The sequence below is a fragment of the Sminthopsis crassicaudata genome, chromosome 1 (genome assembly GCF_048593235.1).
Source record: "Sminthopsis crassicaudata isolate SCR6 chromosome 1, ASM4859323v1, whole genome shotgun sequence".
In the NCBI taxonomy this organism is placed as follows: Eukaryota; Metazoa; Chordata; class Mammalia; order Dasyuromorphia; family Dasyuridae; genus Sminthopsis; species Sminthopsis crassicaudata.
The window spans coordinates 525,174,535-525,180,534 of NC_133617.1; the positions used below are offsets into that span (position 1 = coordinate 525,174,535).

General features: G+C 31.2%; 1 protein-coding gene across 4 annotated transcripts in view; it reads right to left on the bottom strand.

The window, feature by feature from the left end:
• GNE (glucosamine (UDP-N-acetyl)-2-epimerase/N-acetylmannosamine kinase) overlaps positions 1 to 6,000 on the bottom strand; it is a 93,002-nt gene that overhangs the window by 39,634 nt on the left and 47,368 nt on the right. The gene's annotated exons all lie outside the window — the stretch shown is intronic.

Genomic DNA, 6,000 nt, shown 5'->3' on the forward strand with positions numbered 1-6,000 from the left:
ATTATTATTAGGAGTTATTTTGACCAACTGTATGCCAATAAATCTGATAATTTAAGTGAAATGGATGAATATTTATAAAAATATAGATTGCCCAGATTAACAGTGGAGGAAACAAATTACTTAAATAGTTCCATTTGAGAAAAAAGAAATTGAACAAGCTATTAATCAACTCCCTAAGAAAAAATCTCCAGAGCCAGACGGATTTTAAGTGAATTTTACCAAACATTTAAACAATAGGGAAAGAAGGAGTCCTACCAAATTCCTTTCATGACATAGATATGATACTGATACCTAAACCAAGCAGGGTCAAAACAGCAAAACAGAGAAAGAAAATATATATCAATTTCCCTAATGAATATTGATGCAAAAATCTTAAATAAAATATTAGAAAAGATATTACAGCAAGTTATCACTAGGATAATATATCATGACCAAGTAGAATTTATACCAGGAATGTAACACTGATTCAATATTAGGAAAGCTATTCACATAACTGACTATATCAATAACCAAACTAACAGAAATAATATGATTATCTCAAAGGATGCAGAAAAAGTATTTGACAAAATCCAATATCCATTCCTATTAAAAACACTAGAGAGCATAAGAATAAATGGGTTTTCCTTAAAATGATCATTAGCATCTAGTTAAAATCATCAGCAAGCATCATATGTAACAGGGATAAACTAGAAGCATTTACAATAAAATCAGAGGTGAAACAAGGTTGCCCATTCTAAAAAAAAACTACCAGAAACAATAACTTTAGCAAAGTTGCAGGATGCAAAATAAATCCACATAAATCATTAGCATCCAGCAGCAAGAGCTACAAAGAGTAATTCCATTTAAAATAATTGTAGGTAATATAAAATATTTGCAAGTCTACTGCTAAGACAAAGTCAGGAATTATATGAACACAATTACAAAACGCTTTCCACATAAATAAAATCAGAACTAAGTAACTGGAAGAATATCAAGTGTTCATTGGTAGGTTGAACTAATATAATAAAAATGAGAATTCTATCTAAATCTATCTATTTATTCAACACCATTCCAACCAAACTGCCAAGAAATTACTTTACAGAACTAAAAAAAAAAAAATAACAAAGTTCATCTGGAAAAACAAAAGGTCAAGAATATCAAGAGAATAAAAGAAAACAAATGCAAATGAAGGTGGCGTAGTTGTACTAGTCCTAAAACTATATTATAAAGCAACATTCACCAAAACATTTGGTACTGGTTCACAAGACACAATAGTCAATGACTATAGTAATCTAATATTTGATAAACCCAAAGACCCCAGCTTCTGGGATAAGAACTCACTAACAAAAATTGCTGGGAAAATTGGAAAATAGTATGGCAGAAATTAGGTATTGACCAACACTTAACACCCTAAACCAAGATAAGGTCAAAATAGTTCATTATTTAGATATAAAGAGTGATATTATAAGCAAATTAAGGAATTTGTGGCCAAAGAACTGGAGTACATTATGAAATGCAAAATGGATAATTTTAATAATAAGTTAAAAGTTTTTGCACAAACAAAACCAATGCAGACAAGATAGAAGGGAAACAGAAAACTGGGGACAAAATTTTATGTCTAAAAGTTCTGATAAAGGCCTAATTTCTAAAACACATAGAGAATTGATTCAAATTTAGAGAATACAAGACATTCTCCAATTGATATGAACAGACAATTTTCAAATGAAGAAATTAAAACCATTTTAAAACCCTATGAAAAATGTTCTAAATTATTATTGACCAGAGAAATGCAAATTAAGATAATTTCTGAGGTGCCACTACATACCTCTCAGATTGGCTAAGATGACAGGAAAAAATAATGATGAATGTTGGAAGGGATGTGGGAAAATTGGGATACTAATATATTGTTGGTGGAGTTGTGAACTGATCCAACTATTCTGGAGAGCAATATGGAACTATGTGCAAGTATCAAACTGTGCATACCCTTTGCTCCAGCAGTGTTTTTACTGGGCTTATATCCCAAAAAGATCTTAAAGGAGGGAAAGGGACCCACATGTGCAAAAATGTTTGTAACAGCCCTTTTTGTAATGACAAGAAACAGGAAACTAAGTGATTGTTCATCAGTTGGGGAATGGCTGAATAAGTTATGGTATATGAATGTTATGGAATATTATTGTCCTATAATAAATGATCAGCAGGATGATTTTAGAGAAGCCTGGAGAGACTTACATGAATTGATGCTAAGTGAAATGATAGAATCAAAAGAACATTGTATATGGCAACTAAGATTATATAATGTTGGCTCTTTTCAACAATGAGGTGATTCAGAGTAATTCCAATAGACTTGTGATGGAGAGAGCCATCTACATCCAGAAAGAGGTCTATAGAGACTGAATGTGGATTCCAACATGTGTGCTTGCTTTTTTATTCCTCATTTTTTTCTTTTTGATTTGATTTTTCTTGTGCAGCATGATAAATATAGAAATATGTAGAGAAGAATTGCACATATTTAACATATATTGAGTTACATATATTGTTGTCTAGGGGAGGTGATAGATGGAAGGGAGATAGATAAAATACGGAACACATGGTTTTGTAAGAGTGAATGTTGAAAACTATCTTTGCATATATTTTGAAAATAAAAAGCTATTATTTTTTTAAAAAATGTAAGAATGAGTCATTCTGGAAAGCAATTTAGAATCACACCTAGAAAATTCCTAAATTATTCATACACTTTGATGTAGAGATCCTAATAAGTAGATCATGGAAGAATTTTATGTATCAAAAATATTTATGCAATACTATCTGTTAAAGCAAAGAACTGGAAACAAAATGGACACCCATCAATTGGGAGGAATGGCTGAACAAATTATGACATATGAATGTAATGGAGTATTATTGTGCCATAATAAATAATAAAATGAGAAATTTTAAAATGACAGGACTGATATAATCTGAAGCAAAGTGAAATAAATAAAACCAGGAGAACAACTTATACAATCACTACAATAATGAATATGGATACAATTTTTAAGTACTTGATAACTCTGATCAGAGCATTGACAAATTATAACTGATAATGAAGCATTGCCCACCTTTTAAGAGAGGGGTAATAGATTATAAGTATAGAATGACACATATGTCTTCCAGAAAGGTCAGTGTACAAATTTGTTTTGCTTGACTACACATGTTATGAGGGAGGTCTATAAATTGTAGTGTAAAAAAGAAAAGTTCCTGGGGAAGTTGATGGATAGTAATTATAACCCTTAGTTTTATTTATAATTTGTTGCCTTTTTGTTTTCATTTTTATCTTTAATTTTTAGGATTTCTATTATTGTGCTTACTAATGAGGGGTGGAGTTCTTTGTAGCTTTTTAGTTGCACAGTCAATTCATTGATCTGTTCTATCTTCTATTGATCAAAGTCTTTAGATATCTCAATTTTGGGTAAGGAATGCTTAGGCTTCATGCCAAAAGATTTAGATTTTTGTTGTCATTATCTTCTTTATTTATTATTATTTCTAGTATTTGTACTTTAACCAATCCTATTTTATGATGAAATAAGGCTGCATTCATATTTGAATCTTTTTTCCAACTGCCCTTTGCTAATTCTATTGCTTTGTTCTTCTGTTGTTGGTAAAGGATATATTTGCTAATTCTGCTACTCTATAGGAAAAATTTCTGCTGCTGCTTAGAATACTTTATTCTCAAAAATTGAAATATGTGCATAAACTGCAATTATTTTCACATTGATCTTTTTAAGAAATATTTATGATTATTATTGATATGCATATATATGATCAAAAATTCCATGAAATAATATTTGTTGTTGACTCTAGGCATATAATAAAATCCACTCCTCCAACTTTGGGGTAGCCTTCCATTTAAAGCCATAATTTCTTTCTGGTGTTATTTATAGTGAGAATGTCAAAATTCATCTCCTCCACAGCAATACACTTACACCTTTGACAAAGGCACACACAGAGTTAAAAGGGCTGGAGCAGAATCTATCACAATTCAGCTAAAATTTTTAAAAATCCTATAGCATTCTCTTTCATCCAGCAATATCAATACTAGCCTGAACCCCAAAGAGATCAAAAAAAGAGGGAAATATTTAAATGTATACATTTGTTCAAAAATATTTATAGCAGTTCTTTATGTAGTAGGGCAAAGAATTGGAAATTGAGGGGATGCTTACCAATTGCAAAAGGTAGCACATGACTGTAATTATTGTGCTAAAAGAAATGACAAGGAGTGGTTTCAGAAAAATATGGCAAGACATATATATAATGCAAACATATGATGCAAAGTGAACTGAGAAGAACTAGGAAATGATTGTACACAATAACAGCAATGTTATAATGATGATCAATTGTGAAAGATTTGGCTACTTTGATAAATTCAATGACTCAAAACAATTTCAAAGGACCCACGATGAAAAAAAAATGTTATCTACTTGCAGAGAGTAAACTGATGAACTCTAAATGCAAATTGAAGCATAATTTTCTATTTTTTTATTTTTGTATGTTATGGCTAATATGGAAATATGTTTTTATTATGTATAATTGACACCATATTTTTTGATTTAGGGAAAGAATATGGGTAACAGGGAAGGAGAGAATCTGGAGCTCAAAATTTAAAAAGAAAAGAATATTAAAAATAATAAAATTTTGAATGATAGTTAAAAAAAACATACAATGTTCCTGCCATACACAATAACTTTGAGTGATATTCCATTAATTGTTTGGAATTTTTGTTGTTGCTGCTGTTATTTTTTTGCAAGTCAATTAGGGTTAAATAACTTGTCCAGGGTCACACTGCTACTAAGTGTCTGAGGCTTTATTTGAACTCACATTCTCCTGACTCCAGGGACAATGTTTTATCCAATGTGCCATCTAGCTGTCCCTTCCAAGAGAGAAATAAAATACAGAAGTTTCCCAAAAATTTATATCATTGTCACAGAAGATATTAAACAGAAAATCCAAATAGAAAATGTATACTCTATGAGATCCTAGGATCCTCCAGATAATACTATGGAAAATAACACTGTGCTAACTTTATCAAGTCTTTTAATATTAAATTAATTAAATTAAATTACTTACATTTTAAATTAATTAATTTAATAAATATTCTAGCTTTTCATAATAATTGAAAAGATTTTAGCCTAACCATCTACACATAAAAATTCCTATTTCCTATTTACATAAGAAGATGGCACATAAAAAGAATGCCTATTATCTTCAATGGTCAATAATAATGTCAGAGGTTTGATGGTGAAAAATGTCTCCTATTAAAGAGGTTCAGAAATGAGGTATACATTTTTACAAATGCCTGGGTTGATTTATTTTGCTTAACTGTATTTATTTGTTATAAGAGAAGATTCTACTGTTTGGCAAAATATATGTTGGAAAATAATAGTGATGTAAAAAAGGGCATCAATAAACCTTTTTTTTTTTTTTTTTTTAAAGAATACTTAGTTTTCCAAACTGCAGTTTATTAGTTAGTTGTGGTCCTTTGTTCTCTTTTTTTCTTTTTTTTTTGCTGAGGCAATTGGGATTAAGCCCAAGGTCACACAGCTAGGAAGTATTAAGTGTCTGATGGCAGATTTGAACTCAGGTCCTCCTGACTTCAGGCCTGGTGCTCTATCCACTGCACCACCTAGCTGCTCCTGTCCTTTGTTCTCAAACACTTAGTGATGGTAATTGTTGTCCTTCATTCTCAAAGAGGAACAAAATGACATCACTATCTTAGTCCAGTTAGTGTGTCCAACTGTGACTTACCAGACCAATCAATAGAAGCTCGGAATCCTCTGCCCGGGTTGGACTCAAATATCCCTAATGCACATTTGTGGTAGATTCTCTAACTTTGTGTGTCTCATGTTTCTTCTGAGCTAGTTCAATCCTGTTTTGCTCATAGAGCACAGCACCGTCTCTGATGAGGGCATGCCCTGCAGGATAGTCCTGTGTCAGTGCCTCCCATGTCATACAATAGATTCTAAAGTTTTTAAGAAAGACCTTGAGAAT